At 44.4% G+C, this 22941-nt stretch overlaps 1 protein-coding gene across 5 annotated transcripts in view; it reads right to left on the bottom strand.

Annotated features, from left to right (window-relative positions):
* Positions 1-22941, bottom strand: part of CYRIA (CYFIP related Rac1 interactor A) — a 65108-nt gene that overhangs the window by 21232 nt on the left and 20935 nt on the right. For 3 of the 5 annotated variants that reach the window (XM_035109812.2, XM_035109814.2, XM_035109816.2), the window contains exons 2-3: positions 13350-13400; positions 8930-8965 (exon numbers count right to left, since the gene is read on the bottom strand). The gene's annotated coding sequence lies outside the window, so the exon portion shown is untranslated. The remainder of the gene's footprint in view (positions 1-8929; positions 8966-13349; positions 13401-22941) is intronic. The other 2 variants (XM_035109815.2, XM_035109817.2) reach the window with 1 other exon arrangement.

Raw genomic sequence — 22941 nt, forward strand, 5'->3', positions numbered from 1 at the left:
CTCAGAAAGCTGCTAATAGCCCAAGGCAGGCTCCCCAGAAGGTGGAGCCGTAGGGAACGGTGTTTCTGCAAAATGTATGAGACAGATCCGTGTGCATTCCTCACTCTTCTCCCTCTGGTGAAAGCTTCCACCGGGAACATACATTCCTCGCCCCCATCCTCTAAATCTGGAAGTCATGCCCAATCTATTTTCTTCGGCATTTAAAGGAGCAACATAGCTTCATGACTCAGGGATTCAGAGCTCCCTTTCTTATCAGAGATTTTGTAGAGCGGTTGGGTTGATTGTTCAGCCGGGTTTTGATAGAACCCGTTTTCCATATTCCCCCCATCATGATATGCAGACGTACCTTAGAAGTCAAATGGAATCCGTTCCAGAAGTCCGTTCAACTTCCAAAACGTTTGGAAACCAAAGCACGGCTTCTGATTGGCTGCAGGAAGTTCTTGCAACCAATTGGAAGCCATGGAAGCCCCGCTGGACATTCGGCTTCCAAAAATAGTTCACAAACTGGAGCAGTCACTTCCGAGTTTGTGGCATTCAGGAGCCAAAACGACTGCACATGTATATATCTTTCAGTGCTCCACGGTGTGACCTTTTGCAGTTCTGCCTGTACGTGGAGAGTTTGCAAACTGGGATCCTGCCTTGCAAACGTGGGCTCTCTTACTGCAACCCCTGCCCGCTGGGAACAAGTTCTCCCTTCCTTGCTGTTTAGCCACCATCAAGCTTAACCAGGTTTTCATAAGGGACATTGTCCTTCAGCCATGGTTTCGGATTAAGGAAAATCCTGGTTAGCCTTAACCACAATTAATATTAGAGCAGATGAACTGCACCCATCAGAACATAACACCAAAGGGCCTGTCTGGTCCAGCATTCTGTTTGCAACTATGTCCAGTCCAGTTTAAGGCCTCCGGGAAACCAATTGCTGGGGCACAAAAGCAACAGCCTCCCCCCCATTGTCCCCCAACAATTGGTATTCAGGGGCATATACCTTGAATTCCATCTCTTTACACAGAAAATGGACAGCGCCGGTGCCGGAAGTCGCGTCTACGCATGTCCGGAAATGTGTAGACGCAACTTCCAGTGTCGACGCCGGCCATTTTCGGTGCCCATAGATGGGCAAAGCGACACCGGAAGTTGCATCTACGCACTTCTGGACATGCATAGACACGACTTCCGGTGCCGGCCATTTTCTGGTGCCCATAGATGGGCAAAGCGGCACCAGGAAAATGGCCGCCGACAGGAACCAAAATAAGGGAAATTAACGGGAGAGGAGCTGGAATGGGAGACCTCTGGGAAACGGTAAGGAAAAACGGGGGTTTCCCGGGAAATACTATGCAGATCTTCCAAGACTTCCCTTCCCAGCTTCCACATGCATATAGATTGTTCCATTCCCTGTGAGGACTGGAACAGCCCTGTTCTGTGTATAGCACTTCCAAAACGTAAGTGACCAAGGAAGTTCCAAGTGTGCATTTGAGACCCTGCAGAGCAGGGAAGGGGAAATCCTCCGTCTTCTGTGGGCTCCTATGACATCCTGAATAACCCGGACATAACCCAGCAGATGTCAAGGCAATAAGCAACTGTTTTACTTTTAAAAGACAACTGAAGGCAGCCCTGTTTAGGGAAGTTTTTAATGTTTGATGCTGTATTGTTTTTACCGGTAATATTCGGTTGGAAGCCGCCCAGAGTGGCTGGGGAAACCCAGCCAGATGGGCGGGGTATAAATAATAAATTATTATTGTTGTTATTTCATTCGCTCTGTTTAAATGTCCTCTCCACGGGCCCTCCAAACCACGCATACTTTTTTTTTTTATAATGGTGAACAGATCACATAACAGCTGGGCACATATTAATGAGCAAAAAGTATCACCTCTGCATTGTATGTCCCGGCTGAAGCAGTAGAAATACTTGGGCAAAACATCAATCAGGTTTAACTACAGAAAGGCTTAAGATCAGCCAGCTCTGCTCAATCAATTTACAGGGCAAAAATTCTTATTGTGCCTTAGAAAAAGGGCCTATTGCCCAGAAAAGCGAACGTAATGGCTCGTCTGCAATATATATAAAAAAAGGCCAGCAGCTGATAAAAAACAAAAAAATGCTCTCAAATACAAGCAAGCACACATTTCAAGTTTTAAAAAACTGTAAAATGTAAACAGTGGGCTTTTTAAAATTAAAAAAATGTGCTGCATTTAACAGTAAGCAAGTAGAAACTAATCTCGACCCAGCACTAAAACCCATACAGTAACATCTTGTTAAGACAATTAAGTTTATACAAAGTCCCACTTATACATTCAAGATCCAGTTTGTCCAAAAGCTGCTAGTTTTAAGCCATGACAAATCCACAGGATGATTAATCACGCACAGAGACACCCTTTATGGCAAATATCATTTGCTCCTTTCATAATACTAGGTGCACGTGACTATAGTGATCTATTATGCAAAGAAAACAGACATTGTTCAGCGATGTGAGCAAAGTTAAACATATGCACAGAAGTGGACATTGTGCAGTTGTTTGGACAACCCTGCAGTGCTACACAGTGGATTTCCTGTAAAGGAGACATTTAAAACTCGCAGACCAGTCTAGAGACATTTGCTCATTCAACATGGCTTCACATGAAGCGAGGGGTGGGCGAGAGCAACAGAAGCTCAGAATGGGTTTTATTAATCCCGCAGTGCCCTCTGCTGTTTGACACTACAACTAAAAGAGAACCGTCTCTCTCGCACACGCTTGCAAAAATGTGCATGCATGCAAGCGCACACAGTGCTTTTCATTAAGCATTCTGCATTTCAGCGAGAAATTATTTTTACATGTCATGCTTAGAAATCAAAAATGGAAATGATTTCTGAGTAACTCCCACATCAGCGATGTGTAGCACTGGCAAAATTCAAATTGACTAAGGTTGGGATTTGAATCAGATCACTAATGAAAATACAAAATTGGAACAAGTCTCATGTACCGTATTTTTCCGTGTGGTAGTCTAAAATTGGGAGTCATCTTATACACAGATGGTGAATGCACAGGGGCTCAGAGTTGTTCTGTTTGATGTTTAAAATATTGATTTCTTTATTTGGGGTTCAAAAAAATAGGGGTTGTCTCATACATGGGGGTATCTTATACATGGAAAAATATGGTAATACCCATCAGGTAAAACATCAAGCTAAAAAAACAAAATGAGAGACTGTGGGCTAATTGGCACATCCATTTTAGAAAACTAGCCTACAGAACAAAAGGAATAATAGAATCACAGATTTGTAGAGTTGGAAAGGACCACACGGGCCACCTAGTCTAACCCACTGCGATGCAGGAATCTCTCACCCAACATGGGGCTCAAACCCGCAACCCTGAGATTAAGAAGAGTTTGGATTTGATATCCCGCTTTATCACAACCCGAAGGTGTCTCAAAGCATCTACCATTCTCCTTTCCCTTCCTCCCCCACAACAAACACTCTGTGAGGTGAGTGAGGCTGAGAGACTTCAGAGAAGTGTGACTAGCCCCAGGTCACCCAGCAGCTGCATGTGGAGGAGCGGAGATGCGAACCCAGTTCCCCAGATTACGAGTCTACCGCTCTTGACCACTACACCACACTGGAGAGAGAGGGAAATGCCACCTGTTGTTGAGAAAAGTTGTTCCCTGTTGTCTATTCACACCCACTTATTCTGTGCAGTGCTGATAGGTAGCAGCCCAGCACTAGTCCTCTGTTTTGTTTACCCACCGCTGAAGGATTTCAGAAGCACTGGCAAGGCAAAGAGACATCGCCCCAGCTGCAAAAAGGATGCTGCAATGTCATCTCCAAGCAGCTATGATCTTACAAATAATGGGGCTTGAATGGCAGAAGGTGGGTTCAAGAGAGTGTGGCGAAGTAGGGGGCGGGATTTACTAAACTACTGTTGAAATTTTCCCGTATTAATAGCTGTAATAATAATGCCCAGCTATCCAAGGGTGCGTAAAGAGCAAAACGACAGAAACAAATGCTAGCCTATATATTCAGGCATTCACCTGCATCTCATACGAACAGTGTTAGAAACTGAGATATGGAGCTAAACGGCACCTTAAACCTTAGTTGTGGGTGCAACAATGGAATGTCTAGATGCGCTTTTTAATGACAAGCCCACCCACCCCTAATATTCTTAAGAGGGTCTCTTTTCCAGTCTTTGGAGAGCAGCTGGAATTGGAGGAGGCAGAAAAATGTCCTCTTTTCCTTCCGCTCTGCAGTTTTAATCTGAAATCTTTGGCGCAGTACTGCACCCAGAGCTCAGAAATGGCTCGAGCTAATGAAATTCCATGTCACAAAATCCGCCTAGAACAATGGGAGTTTCGAACGCTGCATATGAAGTGACGTCTTGGGCTCTTGCTGTGCACTTGCTATCTTCCCACACCGGCAGGCTCCCCTGCAAACATACACATACTGGCACCAGGAGGCCCCTACAGCAAAGGGAATGAGAACCTCAGGTTTGCCTCCTGAAATTTGGTTTTATGCATAGTCTATGCTCTCAGATGCCTAGCGATCGGAGCAGTGCATCTTAGATACTCACAGGAAAGTGATTTTACAAGTGGTTTTCGTTGTCATTGCTTCCCCCTCCCAATGGTCCCCAATCCTTCTGTTACAGGAATATTTCCTCCCTCTAGGTTTATTCTTGGGGCTGTTGGGTGAAAATGTGTAGGGTTGGGTTTGTTTTTTTATTATATTGCTATGGCTGAATCATGTTTACATGATTATTCTTTGAAACGTTTCTTAGTCTAATAATCTAATAAAACATTAGTAAAAAGGCTCCTTAATCTTGATTTTTCTATATTTGATCAGGAATCCTGTTTCCTTCCCTGTTACACATTTATAGCTATTGTTCTAATGTTGGACATCTTTGTCAAGATATGCATGAGATTTAGTTGAGATTCCTGCATGGCAGGGTGTCGGACTAGATGAAGGACCCGGGTGGCGCTGTGGTCTAAATCACGGAGCCTCTTGGGTTTGCTGATCAGAAGGTCGGCGGTTTGAATCCGTGTGACGGGGTGAGCTCCCGTTGCTCTGTCCCAGCTCCTGCCAACCTAGCAGTTCAAAGGCATACCAGTGCAAGGAGATAAATAGGTACTGCTGTGGCGGGAAGGTAAACAGATTTTCTGTGCGCTCTGGTTTCCGTCACAGTGTCCCATTGCGCCAGAAGCGGCTTAGTCATGCTGGCTACATGACCCAGAAAGTGCCGGCTCCCTCGGCCTGAAAGCGAAATGAGCGCTGCAACCCCATAGTCGCTTTTTATTGGACTTAACCGTCCAGAGGTCCTTTACCTACCTTTTACTAGATGGCCCTTGGGGGTCCTTTCCAACTCTATGATTCTATAGTTTCTTTATAAGCACATAGAAATTCAATATGGACATGTTGGGCAAAGTCTCCATTTAATTTAAGAACTTTGGCAACCAAGGCCAAACATGCCAATCAACAACAGGCCTTCCATTTATCTTTTGAAGATACTGCAGTTAGAGGAGTCATCCACCAAGTGGCAATATTTGCCTGCCGAAGAGCAAATCGAAAGCGGGGCAAAAAGCGCATTGCAGATACAGTACTTGCATTTTTGAAAAATGTAGGTAGGCATTCAGGATAGCCAATACTTCTCACTGTAGGTAGCGATCTATAGCAGGCTGTGTTTTGTACAAGGATCAGCAGGACTCAGCCACAGACTTTCGGAATTAATTCAGTTATGGCAAGGGGGGGAAATGTCGCGTCCACAATGCACAGCAACACACAGGAAATTCCAGAGCTTTTTTTGACAAAGAGGAAGCAACTATGTTTTAAACCCAGGCCTTTTGAGTGTAATTGGAAGGTTGAATAATAGTTGTGAAGATAGATGATAGAGATTAGATAGATGATAGATAGATAGATAGATGATAGATGATAGATAGATAGATAGATAGATAGATAGATAGATAGATAGATAGATATAGATAGATGATAGATAAAATGATGGCAAGTCCACATGCATTTCTAGTTCTCATGTTTTATTCAATATTTTAAAAATTGATAAAATGTTAGTGCTGGGGTTCTTTTTACGACACAGCAAAATGAATCAATAATCTGTCACTGTGAATCAAGGAGATATCAAGGTACTAAGTGCACATGTTTACGTTATGAAGGCAAGGATGCTGTCTATGACTGCCCTTGCCAATAATGGGGGAGCCCTTTTGATGCTTTGCTCAGGATTGCATCACAAGATCCTGCCCCCATTACCATCAGGTGAAACGACCCAAGATTAAGTAAGCAGCAAATAGTTGGCGACCAAAGGGGAGAATGTTTGCCTCATGCCCAGTTCTTCCACACAAGTCACAGCTTATTAAATCTGCATGGCATTTGTTTGCAGGGCACAAATTCAAGCTTTTAAGGCTGCAGTAGATGAAGAGCCCCTCTTATCTGTTGCATTTCATACCAACTGGCAAAAAACAAACAAACAAACACAGTCTTAATGTCATGAACAGTTGGAGCTGACTCTAAAAGCTCAGGCACCTCAAATCATAAATTCCTGAGATCATTTTAGATCTACAGGAGAAACTGGCAGCTTAAAAGAAATTAAGATCCGAGTGCTGATCTTTGTTGCTAGCATTAATCTGTAGTTCTGTCTAAAACCCTCTGAAGTACTTTTTGCTGCCATGTTTTTGGGCTTTATTCGATTTTTGAATGATGGCGAACTTTATTTACAAAGCTCTCTCTGGCTTTCTTAATCTTTTCACTGCTGCCTATTACCGTAGTTCCAGCGGATAATTTGCTATCACTGTTCTCTGGCATTACATTTCTTGAGAAAAAAGTAGCATTGTTTTTGCTCTTCTGCTCCCTCCACCCATTAATTTAGTTAGCTGTGTCACAAGTGCTTTGGAAATCCCAGCGCTGGGGTTTTTGGGTGGGTGGGAAACCATTTAAGTAGGGGTCTGGCGGCTATAGCTTTCTGAGGGAGGACCAAGGGCTTTAGAATAAAGAGTTATTTTATTGTACTGTGGCAGTTCAGGTTTTTAACAACTGTGATGATGACGGCAACTGCTTCTACTAATAGTTATAGGAAATGGGGATCATTTAAATTTCTGCTTTTCACCTTCTTAATTATCACTATTTAGCAAAAAGCTTTCAGAGCTCACCTAAAATGCTCACAAACTAAAAGCCCAGAGATGTCTCCAGTGCAAATGGAACAATATACACCCCCCCCCAAAAAAACCCTTAAAATTGTTTACTGTTATATGTGGGGAGATTCACATAAGGAACAGTCTTTTTTTTCCACTAGCTGAATGACTGAGTGACATTTTATAACTGCAGTATTCAAGAGAGTCCACTACTCAGTATTAAGAGAGCCTTTATAAAAAATACCACAGTGCACATTTATCTACTTATAAGCAAAACTGTTCTCCAACCCCCTGAAAGAAGCATCACGTCTACGATATTTCCAGATGCCGTTTGCGCACTATGAAACGGCATCCTGTTTTTAAAACTTTGCCTGGGTGTGGCTCCAAGTCCATTTCTGGCAACATGTCCTGCAATAGTAAGCATCCAGATTTGTTCCTGCTACACAGGAAAAACAGACCGGTCTCTGGCTCATCTGCTTCTTTTAATGTACCATACTAGCTCTCCACCACTCTACAAGCAAAATGCTTGCCTGCAGAAGGAACCCTTTGCCCGAGGGTCTGCAATGTGCATCACTGCAGTGGTACTCAAAACAATGAGCTTTGCCAAATCAAAATGTCAACAAATAAGGGTCCATTTGAAGCTGTGCTGTCCGAGATAAAGGAAGCCATTATTCAATATGGAAATGAGAGGCACCCCTAATACCCGAGAAGACTGATACTCTGAAAATAAAGGGATAACTTTGGAAAATAAGGATAAATGGGACCACCTATTTTTTTAATGGATGGTACAGCATGATAATATGGGAGGCAGGTGGCGCTGTGGGTTAAACCACAGAGCCTAGGGCTTGCCAATCAGAAGGTCAGCGGTTCGAATCCCTGCGACGGAGGGAGCTCCCGTTGCTCGGTCCCAGCTCCTGCCAACCTAGCAGTTCGAAAGCACGTCAAAGTGCAAGTAGATAAATAGGTACCGCTCCAAGCGGGAAGGTAAACGGCGTTTCCGTGCGCTGCTCTGGTTCGCCAGGAACGGCTTAGTCATGCTGGCCACATGACCTGGAAGCTGTACGCCGGCTCCCTCGGCCAATAATGCAAGATGAGCGCCGCAACCCCAGAGTCGGTCATGACTGAACCTAATGGTCAGGGATCCCTTTACCTTTACCTTTACAACATGATAATACTGTTATCACATTGGAGACAAATGTCCAGTTACTATTCTTACAATTATGTCTATTTCTCCATTATATCTGAATCAGGTGTGGCCAGTGCCCAGATGAATGAGGGCCAATAAACTGAGACTTAATTCTGGCAAGATAAAAGCCCTGTGTTGCTGGGTCTAGGATATACTTCTGTCATCTGTTCTGGATGGGTCTTCACACCAGTTTCATAGTCTGAACTATGAACTCCCATCTCTAGAAGGCCAAGAGGCCTCAGGGGCCGAAAGTGTCTTTCTACTAGCTTTTTGGTGCTTCACCAGCTACAACTTTCCCCGGGCCAAGATAACCTGCTCAAAATGGCCCTATAAGAACACTGAATAGGCTATGCGTTATGTAAAATATACATTCTCCTCCTAACTTAAAAATGAATTTTTGGTGATTCTGGGGAGCACCCAAGGCTCCAACAAACTGAAAGGGTACCATGGCTTCTGGCATTCCCTTTGGTTGAAGTCATAATTATGTAGCGCTCCTCGCGTGATTAGGTCCCTACAAAACTTTAGCCCGTGGACAAGTGTATTTATATATAAATGAAACACACAGATTTATGCTAGATTTACAAAACAGACCTAAAATATTAATCTGTATGCTATGCAAAGAAAGCATTTGATACACGGAGTAATTTCTTACCTGGAAATGTGTTTGTCTTGAATCTGGTTCAGTAATCTGCAACAATGGAATCAGGGAATCATCTTATGTGATACTTGGGGTTTACATGTACACAAACCCTGCTCAAGCAACTTCTCCTTTAGCGTCACAGTTTAGACTTCCTTCTTTGTTCTTAAAATCCTAACTGCTAACAGTCAATAAAAAGGGACTGCAATGTCAACGTTCATCGAATGTATGGAAGTATAGCATATATGGGTAGAGAGAGAGAACACAGAAGAACATTATCACATTTAACACCAAATAAGGCAGGGCGATGGGATGCGGGTGGCGCTGTGGTTTAAACCACTGTGCCGCTTGGACTTGTTGATTGGAAGGTCGGCAGTTCGAGGCCCCGCGACAGGGGGAGCTCCTGTTGCTCGATCCCAGCTCCTGCCGACCTAGCAGTTCAAAAGCACACGGTGCAAGTAGATAAATAGGTACCACTCTGGCGGGAAGGTAAACGGCGTTTCCATGTGCTCTGGCTTTGCCAGAAGCGGCTTAGGTATGCTGGCCACATGACCCGGAAAAACTGTCTGCGGAAGCGGACAAACGCTGGCTCCCTCGGCTTGTAAAGCGAGATGAGCGCCACAACCCCACAGTCGTTCACAACTGGTCTTAACTGTCAGGGGTCCCTTTACCTAGGGCAGGGCAATATATTGATATATTGTCCCAAACCAGTTTGAAGTCCATATCATGATATAGGCTTCGTAGTTTTTGACCTAGCAATATATCATGAATCACGATGTGCCTGCGTGCTATGCAAAAAACTCACAACGTGGGAAAAAGCATGAAGCCAGCCAATGCCTCTACAGAGCTCCATCCTTATTTCAGACATTGTGATATATCGGTATATCACAATGTTTAGCTGGTGATATACTGCAATGTTGATATTGCCCAGCCCAGATACAATGTTGGCTTAGAGAAAGGCCAAGGCACAGAACACAAAACCTAAATCTCATATCACAATATCTCACCTTTATTCCTAGCCACTTGAAACAAGCAAAAAACCAAAACCAATGTAAATGAGCACCAGATTCAATGCAACTTACTCACAGGTAACAATGTTTAGTGACCCGCAGTCACTTTGCCCCGTAGTACCAACTTCCCTGACATTATGTAGGTTTTAGTATTATCTCTATCTAACCGAGTACGTATCCATCTTTGGGACTCCCGTCAATTAAATTAGAGCTGCACATTTAAAGCAGCAATTACAGCCTACCAACAGTAGGCATGTCCCATTTAATCAGAAACCAAAGTACAGCGATGCTTTTAAAGTGACACTTCATTTCAACTTGTCTTAGCCATCCTCTAATGGCATCCATCTGCAAATGCCTGTTTTTTTTTTTTTTGCTCCAAAAATCAGAACACATGATTGTTACATGATTCTGAGCACTTTAAGGTCTGGGGTTGAAAAGAGGGTTCATATTAGCCATGTAACCTGCCTTCTGTTTGAGTGACCTCAGAGACATCAGAATTTTTATATGGAGTAAATATATTGTGCACATAACTCTGAGTGACCAGCATTTTTTAAGGCTGCTCCTCATCTGCGTGTAAGCGGGTGTGAAAAGCAATTTCCACAACTTTTCCAAAGGCTGGGCCAAACCATTCAGCCTATAATTCAGATACTCTGCATGTCAGATGCCAAACAGATTCAGACACTACTCACTTAGCCTTCCCTTGTGAGCAGAATAAACTCATTGCTGCATTTAGGGTGGCACGATGAATGTCGCAGTTATATTATTTATTTAGTTCATTTCGGGACATTTCAGCCTCTTCTTTCAGCCCCCGAGGCAGTTCCCATATTTAAAACACACACAAAAAAAAACACAACAAAAATAAATGAGGGGGGAAATTCAATGCATCAATGAAGGCTCCAGGTCTTAACTGAGCAAAGCATCCTTGAACTCAGTGGGAATTATATGCCCAGGACTGCAGTGCATATCATTAAGATAGCAGTTTGAGTGAGGCATAAAATAACCGTGTCAGCTTCAAAATACAAGGTCGAAGCAGGAGGTTGAAACGGAGTCACTGTGTGATCCTATGCATGCGTACTCAAAAAAGAAGCAGCGCTGAAGTCAATGAGCCCACCTCCAGCTAAGCGAGTACAGGCACAGTGGAATAAATGAAGTCTTCGCCGCCTCTCCTAAAACTGAAGAGAGAGGGCGCCAACCAAACCTCTTTCAGGAAAGATTTCCACATTCTGGGTGCCACTCCAAAGAAGGCCCTCTATGTTCCCTGCTTTCCCTTGCAGAACGTTAACAAGCACACTAACCTCAGACTTACAATTTGATTTGATTTGACTGATGGCATCGCTATGCAGCTTTCAGAGCTGGGAGATATGTTGATAAATTGCTTAAATGGCATTCAGATCGAGATACTCTTTCAGACCACTTGAGTGGAAATACATTGCGCCAGGTCAAATTGCCTGCAGACGGAGTCTGAGAAGGTTCTGGGTGAGCACCTTTCAGGATCCGTCTGACTGCCTACCTGCCTGTACCTTTGAGGGAATCCCCCATGGCTCCAGCTCACATGAGGGGTATGGGGGCTCACTCAGCTGAGGGGCAGAAGGCTTCTCGCCCCCCAGCTGAACAGTACAACAAAAACCCCAATGCCCCTCAGGCTCGCATGTGAACCGGAGAGGTATCAGGACTTGTTCACTGTAGGGCTGGGCGGTTTATCTCAGCTGCTTCCTTCTCCTCTACGGAGGAGGAAGTGACCAGGATACATTTCAGACATCGTGATATATCAGCATATCGAGGTATTTAGCTACTGATATATCACGGTGCGGAAAGCCAGATATCGCCGAGCCCTAGAATCTTTTCATTCAAATGAATCCCAAAGCAGCTTACAAGCAATAAATAACAAATGCTTAACAGAACATCACAACTGCAGCACAAATCATATGAAATAATCAACCACCATCAAAAAAACAATTACTTTATATAAAACACCATTTAAGAGACGCAGACTGATCTTTCTGCAACAGGGATGAGGAATCTCCAGTCCGCAGGTGAAATTAGGTTCACCAGATCTACCTATTTGCCACAAGCCACGCCCACCTGCCTTACACCTGGCGTCATCTAGGATGTCAGGTGTGAGGCAGGTAAGGGTGGGGCTTGGATGAAAGGGGCTTTTCAGACGCTGCTGAGCAGCTGCCCCTTGAGCAGAACTGCCAGCTATCAGCTGACAGAGATGGAAAAGCACTGTCCCTTGGGCTTCCCCAGCGCGGACAGTCGGTCAATCGCCAGCGCTTACAAAGCGCTGCACACACTTTTCAGTCCAAACAGTTTGACTGCAAACCAAGCAGGCAAAAACCTGACATCATTGTGACATCAGGCAAGTGACAAGCGGACAGCACTGGCCCATGTGGGGGGCGTGGGCGTGTGGAGATACGGATTGGGGGCCCCAGCCAGCTCCCTTTCCCTACTCTGGTTTTGCAAGGTGTCCAATGGAAGGACAGTTCCAATTGTGTGCACGATTAACCATGTACATGGTATGCTATTTTGCAATTATCAAAATATTCTACGTCCCCTCAGGTTACTGAAAGTCATCAGCCTCTGCTGTGGCAACGTCTTCCCAAGGCATGTGACAAGTGATGTCCTTTGTAAGCCGCTGACTACAATGCCAATTTTAAGGATGACTTCACTGTATGTTATTTTTTGCCTCCCACTTCTCAAAAATGAAGCGGTTTCCCCCTCCCGCCAGAAAGAGGAAGGGCAAATTTCTTTATGACTACTACCCCAATTTGATCCTGCCCATCAGCATTCCCTACCAAGCAAGTCAGAACGGAATCTGTGAAAGTAGCTGGAAGCAAAGCATGAGAAATAGAGAACTGGGGTGAGGAGGGAAGCAGGAAATCAAAGTTTTCACGTCTTTGTGCACTTTCCCAGTTCCCAGAGCGGAGATTCCAAAATAGTGATGACTAACTATTCCAGTTAAAATGAGTGGTGGAGGTCAAAAGCTTTCTAGGTACCGAAGTAAACAACCAACAAGAATAGATAGATGATAGATGATACCGTAGATAGATACAGTGGTACCTCGCAAGACGAATGCCCTGCAAGACAAATTTTTCGCAAGACGAATGCGTCTTGTGATCTGATGGTGACTTGCAAGACGAATGCGTTTTGCAAAAAAAATTGTCTTGTGAATCGCAGTTTCCCATAGGAAAGCATTGAAATTTAATTACTGCGTTCTTATGGGCAAAAAAAGAAATTTCAATGCATTCCTATGGGAAACCGCGATTCGCAAGACGAATTTTTCGCAAAATGAATTGACTCACGGAACGAATTAAATTCGTCTTGCGAGGCACCACTGTAGATAGAGAGATAGAGAGAGATAGAGAGATAGAGGGATAGAGAGATAGAGAGATAGAGAGATAGATAATAAACAGATGTGATCTTACCTCTTCAGGAATTCTCCAAAGTCTCCTAGAGATCTAAGCGAAGAGCGAAACCTGCCAATTTTAAATCCAGAACATTGTTATTAAATAATTGCTCTGTAAGCGGAATGCAGCTGAAATAACCTGTCATGTACAAATAAAGAAACTTTGTTGGACGTTTCTAGTTTTCCATGCAAAGGTGGGCTGATGAAGAGGCCACAACGCCCCATGGGGGGTCCCTCTCATGCAAACTGTCTGCTGTGTCTCTTTTTCATCATGAACCATGGTACACATTTGTACCTGCACCAAGATTAATGCTCTCCATAGTTAGCATTAAACCAGAGTTTGAAGACAAGGTTGCAAGGCAGGTTGCAATCCTTGGTTCAAGTTACAGACAGCTCACCCTCTTTTCCTCAGCTGGGGAGAAATGGTTGCCCCCTCTCTGCTCCTCAAATGATTTATTTGTATCCTGATCAGGGAACCTCAGCAGGGCTGGGCCCAGCCACTAGACAGGGTGAAGCCACTGCCTTGGCCAGCACCACTTCTCCCTCAGAGAGGTACCAGTGCTTCAGCTGCGACCACAAATGGGTTGTCACCTTTCGTATCCACATAGCTGAATTGAAACAGCCAGGTTCCTCCTTTGTCCTGCTTAATTACATTATTGAGAGATGATTTCCCCCCCCCTCCATCAATGCCACACCTATAAGAGCCATGGCTGAACCAAAGCATGCCACAGCATCCCCCAATAAGTTCAGAAACGGGATGTTTTTGAATACTGTCTCTTTTGCAAAAAAAAAAAAAAAGCCTGTCTTAAATTCCAAATTTAACACAGCCACGTTGAAGTCCACAGCCTCTGAAAACCAAATCTGTTCAAAAACATGAAGTAAAAGGTTCCTCCTCACAAGGTCGCTTTCTCGTGAGGAAAGTTATCTGACCTTTGGGGTCAGCCATGGCATGAAGCACATACACCATGGGCACACAGGATTTTCCATTGCAGCAGGAAAAACTTGATGTACGTATTTTTTAAAAAAGTGGAAGAGGTAAAGCCAGATTAACCTGGGGTGGGGTGGGGAGATCTGGGATGGCATTCTGAGGAGGACAACATCGTGGAGAAGCTGTGAAAAAGCTGCAGGCCTAAGCAGCATGGAGTCCACAGTAAACTCCCATGTGGAAGCTCCCAATGATCATTCACTGAAGCCACCTAGATAGTCTTGGACTCATGTTTTCATCGTTTACATACAGCCTGCTGAATATGTATTACTTCCGGGTCAAGAAGACAGACCTTTGTTTTCCATCTCATGGAGGGATACTGTCTCTCCCTGCTGCTCTTGCTTTTGGAAGATTCTGTCCATACAGCCTTCAACTACATTTAGAGTTTTGTTTAGCGTTCTCATAGGTGGCGCTGTGGTTAAACCACTGAGCCTAGGGCTTGCTGATCAGAAGGTCGGCGGTTCGAATCCCTGTGACGGGGTGAGCTCCCGTTGCTTGGTCCCAGCTCCTGCCAACCTAGCAGTTCGAAAGCATGTCAAAATACAAGTAGATAAATAGGAACCGCTACAGCGGGAAGGTAAACGGCGTTTCCATGTGCTGCTCTGGTTTGCCAGAAGCGGCTTTGTCATGCTGGCCACATGACCTGGAAGCTATACGCCGGCTCCCTCGGCCAATAATGCGAGATGAGCGCGCAACCCCAGAGTCGGTCACGACTGGACCTAATGGTCAGGGGTCCCTTTACCTTTACCTAGCTGTACAGTCAAACAGAGAGCCACCACTTTCTTAAATATTTCTTCTCAGCGTCAGAAACTCACATATACAAAGCTCCTTAAACCAGGGTTACAGTCACCAAAACAGAATTCTAAGTTGCCATTTGGGGGCCATTTTTCAATAAGACTTTTGGGCTCCGGAAATTCATTCTGATTGCGCAGGTAAAATATCATGGGTAGAATTCTACAGGATATGTTGCTACTGTGTGAAAACAGCCAAGATCCAAGGATCCCCAAGCATGCACCTCCAGATTGTGGAGACTTCAGGCGCCATCCTGGAGCCCAGGCATCTTCACTTGGGCGCAAGCGGCCAATAGCCAGGTGCAAAATGCGGCTGGCAAATTTTGAACGCTGTTTCTTCTCTTATGTATAAAATGACATAATCTTGAAGCCCAAGAGCTACATGAACTGCATGACTAAGGTGCCCCACTATGTATCAGTCTTCTAACTTCACTCTAGCTTCTACGTGGATTCAATTCTCCAAATGACCTCCACAAAACCCTAACCTTAGTAACGTTTATAAACCCTGGTTCTTAGTACCCCCAACTACAAAAGAATGAAGCAAGGAGAAGAAAGCTTTCCACAATGAACAAAATTTCTTTTTCAAGTACAGTGGTACCTCGGGTTACAGACGCTTCAGGTTACAGATGCTTCAGGTTACAGACTCCGCTAACCCAGAAATAGTACCTCGGGTTAAGAACTTTGCTTCAGGATGAGAACAGAAATTGCGCGGCGGCGGCGGCACGGCGGCGCGGCGGCGGCGGGAGGCTCCATTAGCTAAAGTGGTACCTCAGGTTAAGAACAGTTTCAGATTAAGAACGGACCTCCGGAACGAATTAAGTTCTTAACCCAAGGTACCACTGTACAGGTGAACTATTGGGTGCTGGAGATAGCAGACATTATTGAGTGCCAGGATCCAAGCACGTACTTTAGTCATGCCCAGAGAATTTTTAAAAGAAAACTTTTTTCAATGAAGAGCAGGTCCCCATGCCACATTACAAACTGCTTTTGAAATTCCCTAGGATCTCAAGAGTGTTCGGCAGTGTAATAAGAGAGAGAGAGAGAGAGAGGTTTGGTGCAGAAAAATGCAGAGCCCCACTCAAACTTAGATGCGTAGCTTTTGGTTCCTAGTCAATATATTCCAGTAAAGCAAAGAGAATTATATACGTTACAGTTTAGGAGCCATCTAACAAAATTGTTTTAGCCATAGATAAAGCATACTTTTTTTTAAAGGAAGCTAGTTCAGTGCCTATAACTCAACTGCCCAACTGTATGTTCTGGGAGAGAAGCTTATCACACACGCCAAGTTTGAGCAATCACACTTTACAGTCAATTTAACTTAAGGGAATACACAGCTGCTTGCTTTGGAAGTTTCCTGCTGAGGAAGAAATAATGAAGGCCATATGATCAGTCTTACAGCTTGCATTAAAAATTAAGTCATGGGAGTGGGAAGAACTGCGTAACAGCATGGTTAAAAACAACATCGACCACGGACTAGCAAGATAAAAGGCTCCAGTGACTTTTCTTTTTTAAAAAATCCGGTCCTCCGCTATTCTATCCTTTAATTGTTATGATGACATGCTGAACGGTGGAAGGCAGAACATAATCTTCATGCAAACGGGTCTTCCAAATGTACTGACCACTGCTCAGGTCTCATGAGGAAATTGCAACACTGGCTGCACAGAGGAGAAGCATCCGGGAACCTTTAGCTGACACGGGAGGCCCACGTGCTCTAGCAATTGCAGTGTTGGGACTTGGGTGATTTGCAAAATGTTACGCAAGATCACCCTGTAGAACTCTGAGCCATGCTTCTTCAGACTGCAGGTGAGTAGGCACTTTTTGTTCCTGAAGGCAACCCACAGAAAATACTCGTAGACTGCATACCATAGATTTAAAGCACATGGCCTTTCCCCAAAGAATTCTGGAAACTGTCATTTGTTAAGGGTGCTGAGAATCGCAGCTCTGTGGTGTGGGGAGCAAACCACAGTTCCCAAGCTTCTTTGGAGGAGTCAGGTGCTGTGTGCGAAGCCCCTACGTGCAGGAAACCAGAACATCAGGGAAAGAGAGCTGCCCTAACCTATTTTCCTTGATGTCCTGGTTTTCTACATGCAGGATTTCTAAATTATTACCAAGCAGAAGTGATACTGCCCAACAACTCTGCAATCTCATTCTATCCTCTCGTTTTGGGCAACCTGAACTTAATGGTGAAGGATGAAGGGAGGTCTACAGACCTAGATCATAGAATGGTAGAATTGGAAGGGACCCTGACAATCATCTAGTCCAACCCCCTGCAACGCAGGAATATGCAGCTGTCCCATAATTGAACCTGCAACCTTGGCATTATCAGCACCACTCTCTAAGCAACAAGCTACCCAGCTGACAGCAAATAAATTATACAAATAATAAATACATATGGTACACACAGCAGCCTGTTGCTTTTGTATGGAAGTGAGAGCTGGACCATAAAGAAGGCTGATTGCCGAAGAATTGAATTATGGTGCTGGAGGAGACTCTTGATTCAGGCCTGAGTGTTCACTGCAGGAAGAAGAAGAAGAAGAAGAAGAAGAAGAAGAAGAAGAAGAAGAAGAAGAAGAAGAAGAAGAAGAAGAAGAAGAAGAAGAAGAAGAAGAGGAGTTTGGATTTGATATCCCGCTTTATCACTACCTGAAGGAGTCTCAAAGCCACTAACATTCTCCTTTCCCTTCCTCCCCCCACAACAAACACTCTGTGAGGTGAGTGGGGCTGAGAGACTTCAAAGAAGTGTAACTAGCCCAAGGTCACCCAGCAGCTGCATATGGAGGATCGGAGACACGAACCCGGTTCACCAGATTACGAGTCTACCACTCTTAACCACTACACCACACTGGCTTTCAAGGACAAATCCTGAAGCTTAGGCTCCAATAATTTGGCCACATCATGAGAAGACTCCCTGGAAACGACTCTGATGTTGGGAAAGATTGAGGGCACAAGGAGAAGGGGACAACAGAGGATGAGATGGTTGGACAGTGTTCTCGAAGCTACCAACATGAGTTTGAGCAAACTGCAGGAGGCAGTGGAAGACAGGAGTGCCTGGCGTGCTCTGGTCCATGGGCTCGCAAAGAGTCGGAAACGACTAGACATCTAAACAACAACAAACACAGCAGCAGCAGATGGCATAGTAGGCTGCCACCGCTCACCTGACCTCCGGCCTGTTGCATAGTTGCTGCTTACTGGGAGGGAGAGGGGCAAATACACCAGCGGAGCCAACCTGGCATTTCTGCTATCGGCCTCACCAAGCCATCCACCACTGCATTACAGGCTGAAGATCCCTAGCAATATTTCAAAGTAGAAGACCTGAAAAATTGATCGACACATCCTTGGGAGTTTCTGTGTCGTCATGAAATTTTAAAAATGAAGTGAAATGTCATGAAGCGAAGGCCTCAACTGAAATTATCTTCCTGAATTTCTGCCGAGAGTATAGAAGCACAGAATTGTGGCGTTGGAAGGAACAATGAGGGTAGTCTAGCAATGCAGGACACTCTTGCGGCTCCAACCCACAACCATGAGATTAAAGAGTCTCATGCTCTACCGACTGAACTATCACAGTAATTCACTAGCGGCCCAAAACAATCTTAGCAGTCATCCGAATCATAATTCCAGGAGGAACATCTCCCAAGTAAAAAAGAAAAGGTTTGGCTCACCCCCCTGCATCCTAAATCTGAACACCTCCTAGGCAGCATTCGAACTTCCCCTTGTTCTAGGCGCATTTTGCAACAGGGAATTTCATAATTAGCACAAGCAGTTTCTGAGCTCACCTAAGATTTCAGATTAAAGCTGCAGAGGGGAAGGAAAGGAGGACTTTTTCCTGCCTCTCCACTTCCAGCTACTCTCCGAAGACTGTAGAAGAGACCCTCTTAAGAATATTAGGGGGGTGGGCAGGGGAAGGACTAGAGGATGTGAAAAAAGGAACTTAAGGTTTTAGGTGTAGTTCATACATTTTCAGCTTTGTCATTAAAAAGCTCACCAAGACATTCCATTGTTGAGCCCATAACCTCGCTTTAAGGTGCCGTTTAGCTCCTAGCTTTCATATCTCAGTTTCTAACACTGCTCCTAGGCCATAGCTCAGTGGTAGAGATTCTGTGTGGCATGCCAAAGGCCTCAGTTCAATCATCGCCATCTCCACAGAGGTAAAGGTAAAGGGACCCCTGACTATTAGGTCCAGTCATGACCGACTCTGGGGTTGCAGCGCTCATCTCGCATTATTGGCCGAGGGAGCCAGCGTACAGCTTCCAGGTCATGTGGCCAGCATGACTAAGCCATTTCTGGAGAACCAGAACCATTTACTTTCCCGCTGTAGCGGTACCTATTTATCTACTTGCACTTTGACGTGCTTTCGAACTGCTAGGTTGGCAGGAGCAGGGACCGAGCAACGGGAGCTCACCCCGTCGCGGGGATTCGAACCGGCGACCTTCTAATCAGCAAACCCTAGGCTCTGTGGTTTAACCCACAGCGCCACCCATGTCCCGATCTCCACACAGAAGGCGGTTTAAAACCTAGAGGTGTCTGTCTAAAACCAATGGCAGCTAGATGGACCAATGGTCTGATTCAGCATAGAACAGCTTCCTACGGTCAAATTTTTGCATGCAGCAGATATTTGCCTCGAATTGTCAGACACACAGCTGATCTCTTGCTCAGGATAAGTAACAAAACCTGCTTGCAAATTAGCTCACTACTAGGCCTATCAAATCGGGCCAGCTTGCCCCTGTGACTTAAATAGACATGCAAGCAGGCTAAATAAAGGGTCCCACCCCCGACCACCAGTGGTCTTACATAATTCCAGAAACATGAAACGATTAAATTATTTCATTATGCTTCCTCATCAAGATGCCTTTCCCAGAGCTGAAGGTTACTCCGGAGTGTTGGTTAAGACGGCAGCTCAGTGGAGCCCTCTGCTCCAGTACCAATAAAATATTACATCAAAACAGTCGGAGCAAAACCATCGCTTTTGGCAGAAACAGAAAGGCTGGGGCTGGAGAAACAACATACCCTGAGAGACTAGCACAAAAAACCTAGAGCAACAACCCCTAAACACCGGCATCAATGCCTTCTGAAATAAGACAGGGTTTTGATCTTGCGATTTTTTTCTTCTTCTTCCATGCACCCTGCAAGTCACGTGGTGCTGCTTTTCTCCTTTTATGGGCAAAAAAGCAGAAGAAAGCCAGTACAGTTCAGGGAGTGGGGAGGAGCGGGGGGGGGGCTCCACTTTTAGCCCCATGAATTAGAAGCACGGCAAGTTGTAAGTCACCCTTTCGCACCTCAGTGTGAAAGCACACACACACACACACACACATCCTGAAACGAAAAGCAAACTCCTTTGCTCGTCTTCTCAAATGTGAGCAAGCTACAAATCGATAATCATCATCTGAAGCATAAAGGAGGTTTTCTTTTAAAAAAACAACCCACAAGTGACAAATTCGGTGCTAATATATGCGTGTGCCCTCTCTCTTTTAAATTCATTGTTGAGAAAATGTGATGACTGCTGCTTCTATCACTGCCACATGTATCTTGTTCCCCCCCCTACCCTGCCGACTGTCACAGAGCAGCAACAAAAACACATGCTTGCATAATATGACATTTCCATTTCCATTGGTTTTCTACAGATGTCCTGAGTTACAGCATATGCCTGCTTACTACTGGTTGGTTAAATTTTGTTTTCCTGCTCTTTTTAAAAAAGAAAAAGAAAAAGTAGCTCAGCGCAACTGGATCATTGCTGGACATCTTGCTAAAAAGCTACCATTCTTCCAAGCTGTCCAAGGATATGTATTTTAGACTGGCTGGGATTAAAAAAAAAAAAAAGATTTGTGTACCGCTGTATCAAAAAGGTATCTATTAAGGTGGGTTTACAACAACATTAAAAAAAACACAAAAACAAACAATAAAAACCATAAAACGTTAAAAACAAGCTAAACGCAAAATGAATTTAAAAACAAAAACGACGCAAGAATGACCTCGGTAGTTTGTGATGTATAATCCAAACCATCTTATTATGATCCTCAGCTTTCATTACATATACCAGGGGTGGCCAACTCCCAAGAGACTGCAACCTACTCACAGTTAAAAACTGGCAGTGATCTACCCCCTTTTGGGGGGGTTCAAGTCAAAGTTGTTGAGTTTTTTCAGGGAGAAGGTAAAATGTTGAGCTTTTTTTAGGGGAGCCACAGCTTCTTTGGGGGAGCCCGTGATCTGCCAGTGATCTACCGCAGATGTCACAATCTACCTGTTGGACATGCCTGACACATACAGTCAAACCTCGGTTGTCGAACGTAATCTGTTCCAGCCCGTTCGTGTTCCGAAATTTTCGCGTTCAAGAGCTGAAATGTCCCAAAACAGAGCCATCCAGGAGCCGAGGTTTGACTGTAAAAGCACACTGCAGAAAAATAAATCTCAATAAATGATAGCCAAAATCCCCATGCAGCCCCCAGCACAAGACAAATTACTCAAAAGGAAGTTGCTTACTGATTTGGAATTTTTAAAAAAACACAAACATCACACCCACATAAGTAGTTTGATCCCATTCCTTCTGGTCTCCTAGTTAACCCGAGGACTTTTTATTTATTTTTTAATGTGCATGCTGCATGACAGAATTGAAAGTATTATGTTCATTGGATGGCAAGGCGGCAACTTTGCAGGTTGCTGCATTTGCCTGGTGACTGAATACTGCGAGGTTGGATTTGATCACACAAGCTTCAGTGGCACCAAAGGACCATTAATTTTGGAGCAGACAGCAACGATTTATTTCTAAAGAGTTTACTTTACCCGCTTCAAATGTGGCTAGATTTCGCCGTCGCTTCTCTCTGTTGTGTCATAAATTAAGGACTCAGCTACATTAGGAGTGAAACAACAATTTGAATGCACTATCAACATGCCACACCAGATGGCGTCAGAGAGCAGGAAATTTTATACGTGATTTTCCGTAGGGATTTTTTCTTTCGTTATAACCATCTAATGTCTGACTTATAGCGTTTTCCCCCTGTGTGTAGATCCACCCTAAGTCTCAAAAACTTGCATGCTTGCAGACCCCCTAGAGTAAGATGGAGGCAGTACTTCAACACACTCTGAGGACAAAAGGTGCTGGATGAAGGAAAAAGAAGAACTACTCCATGCAATATATCAATTCCTGTCTGATGTCCCTGGAAACCGTCCAATAGCACTGATGCAGCTGAATCTGCTGCTCCTGTCCCACACAGGTAACGGGGAGGGATAGCCTATGTCTCTAAAACAGTAGTTCTTAACATTTTGGGGAGGTCACAAACCCCTCTGAGAATCTGCTGGAATCTTTGGACCCCATTCCCAGTATTTTCTCCCTTCACAAATATACATTTCAAAGCAACAGGAAGGAAACTGAATGAGGGGGGAAATCACATTTTTTTGCACCTGGTTCACCCCCTGAAACCCATTCTAGGGGGCATCTCGGTACGTCGGGTCAAGAACCCCTGGTCTGTTGGGACCCCTGTACTAGTAGCCTAGCTAAAAAAAAAGAAAAAGAAAAATCCAGCTAAGGCAGCCTATAAATATACTTATTAATCAACTCATTTACATGCAGGGCTTTTTTTCAGCCAGAACTTGCCAGAGCACCTCTCTGGTGGGCACCATTGCCATTATAAGACAACAAGGGAGGCGTTCATGGTGAGTTCCGGTCCTTTCCCCCCTACAAAAATAACACTGCATTACATCACAAAAAATATATCAATGTAAAAGTATAAGGAACACCTGGGTGGAATCTACACACATATAAAAACCGTTCTGAAAATGCTTTTTTTTTAAAGCATTTTAAAAAATACATCAAATTTTCCATAAGGCTCGCCATCTAGTGTCAC

The sequence above is a fragment of the Zootoca vivipara genome, chromosome 3, assembly GCF_963506605.1.
Source record: "Zootoca vivipara chromosome 3, rZooViv1.1, whole genome shotgun sequence".
NCBI lineage: Eukaryota > Metazoa > Chordata > Lepidosauria > Squamata > Lacertidae > Zootoca > Zootoca vivipara.